We start from the raw sequence: 17,517 nt of genomic DNA, 5'->3' as shown, positions 1-17,517 counted from the left end.
CTGTGAGCTCAGTTTTCTTGAGCAGAGAAGTGTATTTAGAGGTATTTTGTTCAACTGCGTTGTAGTTTAGAGATCAGTGTACATGCTAAATCAAAACAGATCCCCACAGATCTGCCGCTTCCTGTTTAGATTTAGAGAATCTGTTTCTTCAGATTCTCCCACCTGGAGTTCATCTTTTTAAAATGTTTTGTGGAACATCTTCACTAGCCTTTGCCTAATAATAGGGCTTGCCTGGGAGAGAGTTTTCCAAGACTTAATTTTTCCTCAAATTGTTTTGAGGAAATTGTGTTTCGTCTTTGGCCTGAAAGTCAATACATTTGCTCTGCCACAAATACTGTACTGATATTCTTTATAATGGTGGAAGATTTTTTTAAAAAACCACCTTATTTAATGAATAAATGATGTCAGCATATTCACTTTATGTTTTCGAAGCTACCTCTCCCAAATTTAGAAAATCCGGCCTCAGTATGAGGCCATATATCCTCCAGTGATCAGCCACAGCTCAAGGGGAACGTTTTACATCTCTGAGGTATAGAAGATACTATTTTATTGCTACACATTTTTTTAACCAGGGCACAATTCACCCAAAACTATAAAAAAAATACCCTCTTTATGACAATTTGTGCTTCCCATTTAGCAATTTTTTTCTTTGGCACAACTATTAAAGATCCAGGATACTCTTCTTCCTTTGCATTTAGCTCCTCCATCACTATTCCTACAAAGGAAGCAAATGATTCTGGGTTGCGTTGTGTTTTCTTCTTATGTATGCTTTTGTTTAGAATTTCTGCCTCTCTGCCTGTCTCACTCAACACTCCCTCTCTCACACAGATGCGGGGGAAGAGAAAAAAGAGACATTTTCTCTGGTGCTAATGTATTTTTTTCCCTGGAAAATGTGTAAATAGATATGAGCAAACTGTCTAAAAGTTATTCAGCTACCCAGTGAACCATGTAATCTGTTGGCTCATACAGACAACAGATAATAGAGTGAGATATTTCCTTTACATTGCCTGTGTAGAGTCTCGGCGCAAAGAGTCAATTTGTGTCCTGTCAGGGCATGTTACAACACACTATATTATCACTTTAGGAACAGGCAATTTGGATAATGAATATATGATTTAAAGAGCAAAAATGAAAAGGCTATTTAACAGATTAGATATCTGTGAAGTAGAAATTTTGCATCCTGAATTTTGTTTTATGTTGTTTTAATTCTGATTAGTTAAGCCCACTTCATTGGCTGCAACTGGCATCTCTCTTGGCAAGACTTTCCCTTTTCGTTTCACTGTGCCACACATTATTTAAAGCAGGCCTTTTGTGTCTGTATCTTGCCATTCTTAAACTTCCTACATTCATAAGTCTTAATCTTAAAATTATCTTCTGGATAGGCAGCATGCTGCTACGCATGCCCAGGTTGCCAACGCGATTGGCCTTTGTACAAAAAAAATCTAACTCTAAAAGGAAAATGTGTCACTAGAAATTTTACATTCCCCTGATGTCTAGTAATAATATGTAAAATAGGTTCATATTATTGCATATTTAAACTAATAATTAGAGACATCTGCCTAACTTGACCTAGCTAGGATAAAGTTGTTGTTGTTGTTTTTTAACAAGGAAAGTTTATAATAATATAGTTCACTCTACTGTCAGACTTCCAAAATGCACTTAGGACACTTCCAGACAGGGTTTTTGCACTTCTCCCAAGCCAACATATCTGATCAGTAACTGGGCAGACCTTTTTCCCCCCAGTTCTACTTGTATTCCTCCATCCGTTATGTATTCAAGATGCACAGTGATTAATATTTATATGTTACTTATATGTAAAGGGTGTAAAACTATACGTATGTTGTATATAGTATGTTTAAATGTGTGTTATGTATGCTTACACTTTGAGAGCAAGCAACTAAATTTCATTTTTAATGTGTGCCATTGTGCCCACAGTAAAAATGACAATAAAGGTTATCTATCTATCTATCTATCTATCTATCTATCTATCTATCTATCTATCTATCTATCTATCTATCTATCTATCATTGGTCTATAGCCATCTATTTTTGCCTCCTGAAAATGCTTAAGGTGTCTAAATGGAGTCTGAATGCATCCTTGGAGATCCTATGCTAGAGATTGATGTTTTTGTTTTGCAAGTTGCCAGATTCTCATTTTTTGAAACCAAAATAGCAAATAGCACTAGACTTATATACTGCTTCACCGTGCTTTGCAGCCCTCTCTAAGTGGTTTACAGAATCAGCATATTGCCTCCCCCCCAAAAAAATCTGGGTCCTTATTTTATCGACCTCAGAAGGATGGAAGGCTGGGTCAACCTTGAGCTGGTGAGAATCGAACTGCCAAACTGCTGGCAGTCAGCAGAATTAGCCTGCAGTACTGCATGCTAACCATTGCACTACCACGACTCTTAATAATCTTAAATAAATAAAATAATCTTAACAAAATGGCATTTTGAAAATTAGATTGGCATAGATAGATGCCAATGGGTTTCATGTTGCCTACCATTAAAGCAATATAAGTATAATCTAAATGACTGCCATCTAACATGCCTCCTGATTTCTTTGTGGCTTTTGTAAGCAAGACTAAGACTGGACCCAAATGAATGAAGCTTATTCTCCTCCGAAATGAGCAGAAGATTGCTGCCTGAATTTCTGACATCATAACAGTATTATTATTATTATTATTATTATTATTATTATTATTATTAATTATTATTATTGGAGGAAGTCTTTAAGATATAGAGAATCCCACTGAAATGTTTTATGATATTTCTTTTTAGTTCCTTTGGAAATCCTTTTCAGGCAAAATTCATCAATAACCTAAGCAGTGATAGTTATGATACATACAACTCTTGGCTTACCCAATATCCCTCAGTTGTTTTGTTACATTTGCTGCAAAGTTTGCTTAGGGCAAATTTCAGAGGCAAGTTGAGAAAATGGACATAAAACATACAAATGGTTCTAATAGCAAAAAAGGAGGAGGACCTTGTCAAGTAAATGGCTTGATGTAAAATTTTTGACCATACTACAAGGGTCAAAAGACATAATCCTTTTTATCCTTTGGTAAATACAGGAAAATCTAGGGTCATGATACAAAATACTGTCTTATTTTGCATCTTCTTCTATCTTCTATTCCCCCGTGCCTGCATTGTTTAGTTATTGTGTTTGGGCTGCATCAGAAAACAGCATGAATACATTCTTACGAGTATTAGAACACGTATGGAAGCGAACAGCCCCTAGTGACCTTTGTAGTCTTTACTGATCACTTGTGTTTGTTGTAGTAGGAAGATAAACATAAGCATAGAAGTGTTATTGAACAGCAAACCCTTCAAAAAATTCACCAGTCTTTTGTACCGAAGTTGCAGAGCAGTTGGGGGCCCCCCTTTCAGACAGCGTACTTATGCAAGTATTAAGAACTAGCCGAGATAAGAAGTAAAGCTTAAGAGACCTTCATCATTAGCTGCTAGTGGTGGAGATTAGTGATGCAGCTATGGGATTACTGGTGGAAAGAGTGCCAGTGCTGACTAATTGTTCATGAATGCTTGCAAAAAATAAGAGAGTGGTAGTCAAAACTCACCACTGTTTGTCCCTTCAGAGTAGGGTTGTAAATGATGATCCTGAGGTTTGAAGGAATACATTTAATTTCAGTTTATAGAGCAAATGATTCTTGATGCATTTCAATAATTCACCAACCGTGCGCTTTTATGACAGAAATGGGCAGATTCTGAGATTCTCAGATCTCTCCTCCCTCCCCGCTTTTCCCAGAACTCAAGAGATTTACATATCAGAACCAAAGTACTAAGTAGTGATAAGGGTAGGGTGGACATATGTTACGAAATAAGAAACTGTGTTTAATTCTTTGTGAGCTAAGAATATATACACAGTCCATACACAGTCCACTCTTGATTGCTCATTAGATAGTCTTTTTTATATAACCTTATATAGAGGAGAAAACTTATTTGTTATAGATTAACTGTAAATTATTCAAAGAGCAACCGGTTCATTCTAATATAACTTCTGTCCATCATTATTTGATGGCAGGGAGCTAACGTGAAACAGCTGCTTAGATCATTTTGTTGTTTGTACATATACTGAGAGCTTATGTACCAGAGACAAATTCCTTGTGTGTCCAATCCCACTTGGCCACTAAAGATTATTGTATTGTACTGTATTGTATTGTAAAATGAACAGCTTTCTCTGGATCAGCTTTTTTAAAAGTCTGGGAAATAGCAATGACTGAAGTATTAGTGGAATCCTTCCTTGCAAAGATTCTTGAAGAATTCTTTCATTAGATAGAAGATTGTTTTACCTAAATTTGGTCTCTATTTCTGGGATATACTAAGTGATTGGTAGGATTAACTCCATCTATACTAATGTCTTGTTGAACAAAAACATTCAATAAGCTTGTTTAACATTTCATATTCCCACCTTAAGCTTAAAAATGTAATTATATATCATGTAAACAATGAGATATTTAACAAAAAAATATTTTCTTTTGTATTCGTTTCTAAAGTTGTGGTTTATCTGGGTTTTTTTTTATTATGTTGTTTCTGAATTTCAGTGCTTAGTGGAACACTGTTTGCTTTCATCCAAGAAACAGGCACAGTCATTTCTCTTGTGCTCTATCTTTGTAATGATATGTTGGGATAGGTTGTGCTGGTAAAAATTACCTAACAAATTCCTTAGCACAGTGGAGATCTGTGCTGAACAATCTTTATATCAATCAACTGTTTAATTTAACACTGATTATTCTGAATTAGCATTCCATTTTTTTCCCCCCAAGGGCATACCAAGGTCTCTGCATGGTTCATATAAAGGGTATTTATGTTGCCTCTAAACTGAATTGTCACCTGCATGTATAACCGTGACGCCCATGTTCAAGTCTCAATTAGACATAATGCAGAGGCAAGTCATGATAGCATCATTATACAAACGATGCAAATTCCCAAACTGCATCTTTTGTGTGACGAGGTGGAAAAGTGTGTGATGGCTCTTGCTCTTTATGCCCCCATTCCCCCAGCAGATGCCCATGAATAAACCATTTGTTTCAAAACTAGGAAAGAGAGGAAAGTTCTAAATAAAGAATCCCGTCTGAAATACTGCATTATCTTTCATCTCCAGTGAAATGCATTCTGCGATATGAAAGCAAAGATGGATTCCAATAAGTTTTAAAATTGATTATTAAGGAATAGCTTAACTTCCACCCATCTATGGCACTGATCCAGCTCTTAACAGTTCATTATGATAATGTTACTCCCATCTAACTGAAGACAATAACTAAAGAAACGTGGAAGTAAACTTGCTGTGTTTCTTTTTTGTGTAAAAAGCTTTTGGAATTTGCCTTTATTCTTGAACCTTACTGTTTATAACTCTTTCAGGTTTTTCAGCACAAGACTGCCATTGCAACTAGGAATTCCAAGCCTCCTGTTAGATAAAATGCATCCAAGTATTTCTGTTTGATAAACGGCTTGAGTCTTCCAGTGTACAAAATGATCCACATTCCTTTGTTTCCCTCAAAGGAAGGTGCATGCCAAATACAAGGGCAAACTCAGCACAGAAAGAAGGACTTTAAGCTCCAAAGACCTAACAGCCATATCCAATAGAAATATTAAGCTAAGTTCAACGGCAGATCTAATATCTTTTTGGGGTTAGAAAATCTTTTTAGACCTTTCACTGAGTTAGGGAATTCTCCATTACTTTCATATGATAAACTGAGAAACAGAAGAACTTGAAGAAGTCTGTTACCAGAAGCTTTCTGCTTAAAATAAGTGGGAAACCCAACTCCAAGGCCCTAAGTAGTCTCTCAACTTATTTTTTTTAAAATTCAGTAAAGCTCCTGCCAAACACACTTGCTAAAAATCATATGGTTTCAAAAGAACAGTACTGCTGGATCAGTCCAAAGTTCATGTCAGTCATGGACTAGAGCAGGGGTGTCAAACTTGCAAGGTCACATGAGGTGTCGCGACATATCGTGACTTTTTTCCATTGCCGGCAATGGGGTGGTCGCAGTTTTGCTATGATGCATCCGGCCCTATGGGCCGGCAGTTAGACACCCCTAGACTAGAGTATCATTTTTACAAAGGGCTTTCAGAAAACAGACCACATAAAGAAGAGCATATGAGTAAGTTCATCTTTGTGGACTTCCAGATATGTTCTGGGGGTCAGTTTCAGTCTTACAAGAGAGAAAGGATCAGATTTTTCTTTCCATATAGGGGACTTCTGTAGATCTGAGCATAGTAGAGTGGATTACGTGAAGGGCATATGAATAAAAGTTGGGAAATGAGAGTGGACAAGCTCATAGACTCCTGTCTAGTAGTAGCATAATTATAACAGAACTACTTGTGAGAAAAGTTTAAACCTAAGTCAATTAACTCATACACAAGTCAAAGCAACATTCAGTTATGACATTCTAATACTTTTTGAAACAGGAAATCTTAAGGCTTCAGGCTAGTTTGGGCATAAATTTTCACAATGAGTCTGCTGTTTCTGAAAAGGTTCTGCTTTGAATTGTCATCTTCTTTGTTTGAATTCACCTAAAGCCAGTGCTTTTTTGTAAAAGTGTAAAGTCACATGGTCGCACACAGAGACGGACACTCAGCTGGGTAGTAACTTCTTTATTGAGGTCAGGAACGAAGCTGGGGAAAGGGTTTACCTGGCGTATCTTTATACCTGCCCAGATGAATACCATCCAATGGATTCAAACCTGGGCTTCCCGCCGGTGCAGGTGGCCAATAGATTTAAACCCTGGCTTCCTGCCAGAGCTGACCATGCCCCTGGGCTGTCAGGCTAGTTCGAACCAGGCTTTCCCGCCAAAAGCGGTTATAGCCTGGAGCTGTCCAGCCCCCTGCTGTGCTGACATCCTGTGTATGCTTTTAGTCGCATACACTACACCCCTTCCCCCATAGTGAGGGTTTATCCCCTTTCCATTCCTTCTCACTAACTATATACAATTTATTAACTATGTACAATTTTGTTACATTCAATTATTATTTTGACATTTCCAACTTCCTCCCCCCTTAGGAACGGACATAGTCAGAGAGATAGCTTGGAGCCTTGTGGGCCCTGCTTGACCGTCTTAGGACTGGTTCGCTCGATGGTGTGGTGCTGTCTCCTGTTTCTCCTGGTTGCTGTAGAGGTGGTGGATTGTGGTGTGTGTGTGCGTGTGTTGTCGTTCCAGGGAATTGTGTGTTGCTGGGGTTTAGCTGGCTGCTTTGATAGTAATGCTGTTCCCTTTCTTCGTTTGGGTTCAGTGTTTCCCTGTCTCCACTGCTGGTTTCCTGCCTGGCGTAGAGTTGCCCTTGTGACCCTCTGGTAGCGCCCCTGTATGCTTGTGTTAGTGATTCCTCTTCCGCATCAGACCCCAGTGTGTCCTCAAAAACCCTTTCAGGGACCCTTTTCCTTAGCTGGTCTAGGTGCCTTTTCCACAGGAGTCCCCCCTCCACCCTTACCTTGTAGGATAGGGGCCCTGTTTGGTCTAGTATTTCCCCTGGCACCCATGGGTGACCTGAGCTATAGTTCCTTACCCAGATGGAATCCCCAGTGTTGAAAACTTTCCTGATATTAGGGGTCCCGACGTCTGCTGCTACTCTGTCTGGGTGTAGCCTGTCCAGTGTTGCTATCAGACGTCTGCCCCATCTGAGTTCAGCTGGGCTTTTGCCAATTGCGGAGCAGGGTGTTGAGTGTTGGTGAAGAAGAAAGGTGGCCAGCCGTTGCTTCTATTCCCCCTGAACAATGCGCTTGAGGGCGTCCTTGGTTGTGCGCACGAATCTTTCTGCCAACCCATTACTGGCCGGGTGGAAGGGGGCTGAGGTGGCGTGTCTAATCCCCAAGGTCCTCAGGAACACCTGAAAATCCGACGAAGTAAATTGTGTTCCATTATCTGACACGACTACATCTGGAAGACCATGGGTTGCAAACAGCCCCCTTAATGCCTGAATGGTTCCTGCTGAGGTCATGTTGCCCACAGGCACCATCTCCAGCCATTTAGAATGGCTGTCTACCACTACCAGGAATGTGTGTCCTTGGAATGGGCCCTCATAGTCTATGTGCACCCTGGGGTGCACATGGGGTGTGTGTTTCCTCCCACTTGTGTACTGGTGCATGTGGCTGTTCGGGCCGTGACCTCTGGCACGTGTAGCACCCAGCTACTAACCCTTCTATCTCCTTGTCTAACCCTGGCCACCACATGTAGCTCCTTGCCAGAGCCATCTTTACTACTACTGGGTGGCCCTCGTGCAGTGACTGAAGGACTCTTTCTCTTAGCCCTTTGGGAATTATGACTCTACTCCCCCACAAAAGACATCCCTTGTGTGTTGATAGTTCATGACTTCTGGAAAAGTATGCAATGAACTCTTGCCCTGGTGATTTGTCCTGCCACCCACTGCTCACCCACGATTGTACCCTGCTCAGGACTTTGTCCTTGGGGGTCTCTGTGGCTACGTCCTTAGCGTTGAGGGGGCATTCTGGCAGCTCCTGTATTGCCAATATTTGGACAGCAGTTGCGGGGTCTGGCTCAGTATCCCTTAGGGGAAGTCTGCTGAGGCCATCTGCGTGCCCCATTCTTTGCCTGGCCTGTGTACCAGCTTGCATGAATATGCTGATAGAAAAATGGACCAGCGTAGCATCCTGGGTGACATAATTTGTGGTGTCTGCTTTTCAGATGTGAACAACCCTAACAGTGGCTTATGGTCCATGTATATTAGGAAGTCCCTACCATACAGGTAATCATGGAACTTCTTTACTCCTGCGACCACTGCCAGTGCCTCCTTATCGATCTTTGTGTAGTTCCTTTCTGCAGCTGACAGGGTCCTGGAGTAGTATGAGATGGGGGCTTGAGTTCCACCCTCCTCTAAATGGCTGAGGACTGCCCCAATCCCATAAGGGGATGCATCACATGCAATACATATTGGCTTGTTTTCCCTGAAGTGTGAAACCATGGCATTGCCTGCTAACAGGTTTTTTAGTGTGTTGAATGCGTTTGTGTGTGTGGCAGACCAGACCCAGGGTGATTGTTTGTCAAACAACCTGTGTAAGGGCTCTGCTATAGTTGCTTTGTGTGGCAGGAAGGTGTGATAAAAGTTGAGTAGGCCCAGGAATGCCTGCAACTCTGACTTATTCTGTGGAATTGGGGCTTCTTTGATTGCCCTGACCTTGGATGCAGCTGGATGGATGCCTTGAGCATCGAACCTGAACCCTAGGAACTCAGTCTCCTTCACCCCAATCTTGCACTTTTCCCTCTTGAGTTTCAGTCCTGCAGCCCTAAACCTTTCTAACACAGCTTTTAGGCGGTTTGCCAAAACGTCCTCAGAGCTACCTGCAATTAGGACGTCATCAAAGTATGGGCAAACCCCTGGTATCCCCTTGAGGGTCTTTTCCATAACCTCTTGAAAAATTCCAGGAGCCACACTTACCCCGAACTGCAGCCGGTCTACCCGGAATGCCCCCTTGTGTGTGACTATCGTTTGCGCTTTAGCAGCCTCTGGGTCGACCGGTAGCTGCTGGTAAGCTTGAGAAAGATCCAGCTTTGCAAACACCGACCTGCCTTGCAGGGACGCGAGGATGCTGCTAACTGCGGGGACCAGGTAGGAATGGGCGCTCAGAGCTCGGTTAATGGTCCCCTTATAGTCGGCGCAAATATGGACCTCGCCATTTGCCTTGAGAGGCGTTACGATGGGGGTTTCCCATTCCGCTCCATCGACTGGCGTTAACACCCCCTGGTCTACCAGCTTATCCAATTCCTGCTCTATTTTGTGCTTTAACGCAAAAGGGACTCTCCTAGCCTTCATTCTGATGGGCTGAACCTGGGGGTTTAATTTAAATGAAATTGGGGGGGGCAGTGTATCTTCTTAACTGCTCATCAAACACGTCTGCAAAATCTTTGCAGACAGATTCAAGTGAATGGCAGCCCCGCATCTGGTGAATCCCCGTGATTCCAATGCCCAGCGCTTTGAACCACCCTAACCCCATGAGGCTGGTTCGCTGCCCTTCTACGACCAATACATTCAATTTGCCCACAAACCCCCTGTACTGTACCATCACCGACGCCTCCCCCCAAACGTTAATTGGTGAATTTTGAAAGTCAGAGAGGGTCAGTCTGGATGGCCTCAAGGGAACCCGCTGGCCGCTCCGCTCGCAAATTTCTTTAAACATTCTGGCAGAGATGATTGACACGGCTGACCCTGAGTCCAGTTCCATCGTGCAGGGGATCCCTTGCAGTTTCACCCTTAATTTTATTTTTGGGGTGAGTGTCGGAAGGGCCCCTGTTGAGCAGACAGATGCCCATCCCTCCGTGTGGCTGACTGTCAGTCTCTGCAACCGTTCCTCAGTACCTGTAGCAGACTGGAACTCCGCTTCCACTTCGTGCAGGTTGTTCCGTTGCTTGCTCTTGCAGACCGACGCGATGTGCCCGGTCTTTCCACATGCCCGGCACTTCGCCGATTTGAACCGGCAGGTAGACTGGGGGTGCTGTCCTCCGCAGCTTGCGCAACGGGTAGATCAGGAGCTGTTTGTGCTGCAGCCGGAACACTGAGCATTCTATGACAAAAAAAGCCCTGCCTAAAGCAGACTCAGAATGCCAGGAATAAGAAGAGTCATACAAGAGTTGTGTAAGTCTGCTGTTACCATTGCACTGACGCTGAAGCTAGAACTTTCTACTATTACCATGCAGTTCCTCAACCCTGGGAGTTCCTTGAGTTTGTTCTCTATAAACTGGCCTGAGACTTTAGCTTCAACAATATCTTATTTGCATTAATAACATTTTATGAATTGTTATTGCACTAGATGAATTTTCTGCACAAACCTTACAGTAGAACAAAGTGTTATAATTAATTCAGAACAAATAAGGTCATTTGAGATCTTAATGATGTTTCTTATGATCATAAAACAAGACTCATCCAATAGAATATTGTTTTTTCTCAAGTACATTGGATATTTCAAAGAATATTTTTTAAAGTTTGCTGTTAACTTCATAGACTGAAAATGTAAAATGATGGACAAGACACTTCAATGGATGGTCAATTATAATGGATAGTTAATTTAAAAAGATCCATGGAAGATTATTGCTACAAGACTAGTTTATAAGCAAAAGTGGAAAGACTGAAATATCTACATAGAGAAATGGTTGGTGAAGGTGATAGAATTAGCAGAAACAGCAAAATTATCTTGTTTGATTAGAGAAACAATTAGATTTATTAGTGACTGGAAACTTCTTATGGACGTTTTGCTAAAAAAAAGATTGCTTTATTGGATTGTAGATTAGAAAGGGTAGCTTATGAAAAGAAGGACATAATAATGCAACCTTAGAGAGAGAGGGTAAATTATGAATATATTTATAACTTTTGTGAAGGCAATTGGAAGTTGCTTCTTCATAATCTTTCCTTTCCCCCCCCCTTCCTTTTCCTTTTTAAAAACCCTAATCTGACAAAACATTTTCTTGCTTCTTTTCCTCCTGAGTTCTTTCTTTCTATATGTAGTATGGGTTCTTCCCCTATTTGCTAATTAGGATCACATCTCACTACAACTTGCCTCCAGAAATAATGGGTGCTCCATCACCGGAAATTTTTAAGAAGAGACTAGACAGTCACTTGTCTGAGATGGTATAGGTTCCCCTGCTCAAGCAGGGGGCTGGACTAGAAGACCTCCAAGGTCCCTTCCAGCTCTATTATATTGTATTGTATTGTATTGTATTGTATTGTGTTGTGTTGTGTTGTGTTGTATTGTGTTGTGTTGTGTTGTGTTGTGTTGTGTTCTATTCTGTTCTGTTCTGTTCTGTTCTGTTCTATTCTATTCTATTCTATTCTATTCTATTCTATTCTATTCTATTCTATTCTATTCTAACTTGACCAGATCTAAGGTAACCCATTTGCAGAATATGACAGCAAATACTGTGAAGAATGTTTTGTGCTTGTTGGATCAGACCTTTGTATAATGAAGCACAATTCCAAGACTTCTTTTATACATATTGGCACAAAAGCTTTATAGAGACCTGTTTCTGAGCACATCGCATAATAGGTTTTACCCATTTAATAGATTGCAATAAACTCTAAGCAAATCTGCTTAGGAGTGTTACACAGGTGTGATCAGTGCAGCATTTACTTCCTTAGCATAAGGAACAGCATTCAACATAGGAAATGGTGAGAACAATTCAGCATATCTTCTCATAATGAATGGTAGGAGAACTCCTACCATAACCCCTGAAGCATTAGTTGCATCTTTATGAGCCTATGCAAGGCAAATTAAAATACACAAATAAATGGCAAGATTATCCACGGAAGGGAAGCTTCTATTATGATGAATGAGTCGAGCTCTTTAGCATAAGCTTGAGAAACCAAAATCTTCCACAATGGGGCTACTTTTTGCCTTTTATCCCCTAATGCACAAGTAGGCCTTACATCCATTTGTTTAGCCACCATTTGAACTTACAACAGCACTGAAAAAAGTGAGCTATGACCAGTGGTGGGATTCAAATATGTGAACAACAAGTGTGGATTCCACTTCTGGATGTGCATTCTGGGCCTGGGCAACAAAAAATTAGCTACCAATTCTGCCAAACTGGTGCGAACCGGCTGAATCCCACCACTGGTTAGGACCAGTCCTTGGCAACCAGCATGTATTTGCAGCATGCCGTGATCATGTCATTGCCATTTGCAACCTTTCCAGCCAGCTTCCAGAAGCAAAGTCAATAGGGAAAGCCAAATTTGCTTAAAACTGCATGAGTCACTTAACAATTGCAGTGATTTGCTTAACAACAGTGGCAAAACAAAAGGTTGTAAAATTGGACACAACTCACTTAACAAATGCCTTGTTTAGCAACAGAAACTCTGGTACAACTGTAGTCATAACTCGAGGTCTACCTGTATCTAACTCTTCCTAAAATTTGCTAATGATTATTTTAGCAGTGACATAATATTTTTCTTCTAGATTGATCTTAGGCATTGGTTGAAATTTTACTTAGTTACTAAAACTTTTGCATCCAATTTTTCTCCTGCAGCCCAAGGTTATACGCAAGAGGTTAACAGAGGGATAGAATCAAGATCACGTGAAGTACTAATACCACTTTACAATGCCTTGGTAAGGCTACACCTGGAATACTGCATCCAGTTTTGGTCACCACGATGTAAAAAAGATGTTGAGACTCTAGAAAGAGTGGAGAGAAGAGCAACAAAGATGATTGGGGAACTGGAGGCTAAAACATATAGGGAACGGTTGCTGGAATTGGGTATGTGTAGTTTAATGAAGAGAAGGGTGAGGGATGACATGATAGCAGTGTTCCAATATCTCAGGGGCTGCCACAAAGAAGAGGGAGTAAGCTATTCTCCAAAGCACCTGAAAGCAGGACAAGAAGCAACAGATGGAAACTAGTCAATGAGAGAAGCAACCTAGAACTAAGGAGAAACTTCCTGACAGTTAGAACAACTAACCAGTGAAACAACCTGCCTCCAGAAGTGGTGAATGCTCCAACATTGGAAGTTTTTAAGAAGAGACTGGCCAGCCATTTGTCTGAAATGGTATAGGGTTTCCTGCCTGAGCAGGGGGTTGGACTAGATGACCTACAAGGTCCCTTCCAACTTCTTCTTCTTCTTCTTCTTCTTCTTCTTCTTCTTCTTCTTCTTCTTCTTCTTCTTCTTCTTCTTCTTCTTCTTCTTCTTCTTCTTCTTCTTATTCTTCTTCTTCTTCTTATTATTATTATTATTACTATTATTATTATTATTATTATTATTATTATTATTATTATTATTATTATTATTATTATTATTATTATTATTATTATTATTATTATTATTTCATCCCCAGTTGAAGAATGATAAGGTAGATTGAGAGATAATGAATGGCCACCCGGGAAGATCAATGGTTGAATGAGGCCTTGAACATGAATCAATAGTCCAAAGTCCAACAATTATGCTACACCAGCCTTGAAACAGGAAAGGTTTTTACCTTCTTCACATGATCCCATATTCTGATTTACAAAGCTGTGCCAGGATATTGGATAAATCCCTGTAGGAATTTACTATAGAGGCATTCAAAATTTCACCAGGCTGTGTTGTCTGACCTGTTGAAGACCTACCTTTTGTTTTCCCCAAAGCTCCCATTCTTCCTCACTGGTTCTCATCCTTCAGTCTGCGTGCCGGGACTTTGTTGCCTGGAAAGATTTTGACATCACCACTGACACAATTACCAGTAAAGAAGGCAATAGTGAATTCTGCTTCCCTGTGAATGCAGAGGTATCAATGGCATTAGTGTCAGTTCTGCCTGGTTTGGCTTGGCACCTTGCAGGTATCCTGCTGTCAAAGGCTGGAAGGGGGAGGAAGCATGGAAGGTAAATAAGGCTGTGTGTGTACATGGTGGGAGGTGGGAATGACAGGTGATAAAGACCAGAACAGCCGGATCCAGTTTGTACTAGATTCCCAAGGGCAGGCACCCCAAGAAAATATGCGGGCAACCCCCAAACATCTCTGTTATGTATGTAGAGATGCCAGGTTTGTGTCCACCTTAACACCAGGTGGCATCAGTCAGCTGGCCAGATTGGTCAACTTGTCTGGCGGGAAATATATAACACCGGGTTGGGTGTTACCTGGCCGGCGGGGAAAAAGAGCAACCAGGTTGGCTGACTACCAGGGGCATCAGTAGTATAAAAGGGGGGACTGGGGTTTGGGCGGGCAGTCCATCTTGTAATCAATAAAGACATCACAATGATGCTGACTCGTTATTGTGTCCATGCGACTGCTCACGCTACAACAATCTCAACATTCTCAAAACATTTTGGCAATCTCCATTTGGCTGGGAAAGGACTGTTCACAGGGGAAGAAATGGGCTGCGGGCTATCCTTTTTGTCTCTTTCCAAATTCAGAATTGGCTTTACTTTACTGCAACCAACACCTCTAGTAAAAGAACCCTTTGCTTTAACCAAAAGGAGTCAAGAGTCTTTCTTTCCTCAGGCATCAGATTGGGGCAGGTCTGACAATTAGCTTTATAAAGTTTGGCTTAAATAAATCCTAAAATATCAGAGTGTTCCTAGACATTTCCTTTGGAAAATCTTGTTCTGTACCAGCCTGCTACCAGCCCTGCAGAAAAGGCAGGGACAACCCCTTTTACAAGAAGGCAAGAGGCTGGAACTAAGCCTGCCAAATTTATGGACACAAAAGCAAACAGAACAAGACACGAACCATGAAACAGGAGCTATTCAAATGGTTGCCTTCAGCAAACCAGCCCTCCCACGCATTCCCCTTTTAAACAGTTCAGGGCGTGGATTCTCTCTGCCTCCTTCTGAGGTGCCCCATTGCCTTCCTCTGTTTACTCCTGATTGACTGCCTCCTGCGTCGGGCGTCCTTGAACAGGGCCAGCTGTGGGTCATCTTCATCCACGCTGTCAGGCTCACACAGCTGGGTCTGCGTCGTAACCAGGTGGGAGGGGCCTGGCTGAGGGCTCTCATCAACAAGCTCTCCAACACCTTCAGCAACCTCTCCAACACCCCCCTCCTCCTCCTCTGAATCGTCCGACCCAACTGCCGAACCCACAGGCTGACCCTGAAACACAACAAATCTGGTGTTTCTTGGACAAACAATATTGGTTCACAAGGGTGTGCTTGTGTTCATCTTCTTTCATGGCTTGGCATTTCAATGAGATGCAGTGTTTGGGGCAACTCTGTTTGGGATAGATTAGGAAATTGCCCACATCCCAGGCATCCTTTCTGAGATTCTTCCCTAATACTAACATTCCTCATGAGATATATTTTGTCTTCTGTAATACCCCCAATTTTTCCACTGGAGCTCAGGAGTTAGAAATATTGGGCTGCACAAAGTGAACAATAACACTCCTGTGCTGCGACTGAAGATGAAATTTCTGAACAGGTGTTTCTGTATCCATTCTACCTTTCATTGTGACTGTGTGACTTATAACAGGAATATTTCTCAGTGTCGCAGCTCATTAGCAACAGTCAGACTTTGACATTAGTTAAAATGTTGATATCTGTGACTGGTGGTGTGAAGTCTAATTTGTGTTGTCAGATGAGTTTTAGCATCTCAAGCTTCTGTTTTATTTTATGCAGTCGGTATGCCAGATGGATATTACACCAAGAAGATGATGTTCAGGACTGACACAACAGTAGTCTTTTGAATCATGTGCTCATCACACGCAAAGAGTTGGACGTTCTCTTTTGTGTAGTGATGCACAGTGCCCAGTCCATTTGTTCTTCACGCTGTTGATCACTTTGTAAATTTCCCTAAGGTTAGAAAGAGAACATTGCAATTATATTTTAAACACGATGTTGCTTTCTCTCAAGAGAAAAGAAGTTCATGAAGCCAAATGGCAAGTTTAAAATTCTGCCAGAGAGGAACTTTCCAAGCACACTGGAAAGAATGCTTACATGGATAACTGAACTTCCATTTTTTACTGCCACCATCTGCACTTTTTCTAGGAAAAGGGGGATAGGTTTTAGAGCAACAGAAAGGGAAAACGAGTGAATTCAAAATGTTTCACAGAACAGGATTTTTTAAATGACTTCCTGGAGATGTGATGAATTCAGAATATTACGGCAAAAGACATGCAAGGAATGGAGCCTTGGTTGTGTGTTCCTGCTTCATTTTTTGCCATTGAAATAATACAGCCAGGTTTTTCCTGTTATAATTATGCTTGGATTGTTTTGGAACTGATTTCATACTTAGGATCTGAGGACAAAGGAGTGTTTTAGCAAGGGATCTGATAAAGTATGAGACTTTTGAGGGTTGCAAGATCTCGGGGTGGGATGTTGGTTCCTCATTCTTTGGTCCAGAGCCATGATAGACGGGTCTTTGCACTTTTAACTAACTTGGAATGTACTCTTAAATTTCATTTGTACTTCCTGTTGTACATTATGATGGAATGCTGCATAGCTGACAAAATCGTGATGATTTTCAAGAAGTTAAACATGAGTGTAAGAGGTAGAAATCTGCAGAAACCAATGGTACTAGAACCACACCTCTACATTGGTGTTTTCCAATCTTGGAAATTTCCAGATACGTTGACTCCAAATTGCAAATTCGCCAACCAGCAGGCTCTTTGATGAGAGTTATGGGAGTTGAAGTCCTCGCACCTGGAATTTCCCAAGGTTAGGAAACACTGCTGTACAATAGAACACATTGTGTCTTCCAATAAGGAATTAAAGTCACTAAATATAGAAATTCTACCTAATAAATAAAACTTTATGACTTGACAATATTTAAAATAAAATAAATAAATAAAGTAAAATAATACCAAGCTTTTCAGGCAGTTTATTTATTTATTTATTTATTTATTTATTTATTTATTTATTTATTTATTTATTTATTTATTTATTGGGACTTATATGCCGCCCTATCTCCCGAAGGACTCAGGGCGGCTAACAACAATAATGTACAATAAATACAGAAGTTAAAATTAAAATTAAAATTAAAGGCCCCTGTAGAATAAATAAAAATTAAAATAAATTAAAAATTAGAGTTAAAAATTAAAAACATAATTAAAATCCCTGTCATTCCAGGTCAGCCAGGTGGAAAAGGAGTGTTTT

The sequence above is a fragment of the Vipera ursinii genome, assembly GCF_947247035.1.
Source record: "Vipera ursinii genome assembly, chromosome: 3".
Classification (NCBI taxonomy): Eukaryota; Metazoa; Chordata; class Lepidosauria; order Squamata; family Viperidae; genus Vipera; species Vipera ursinii.
Note: the sequence above shows the minus strand (reverse complement) of the source record.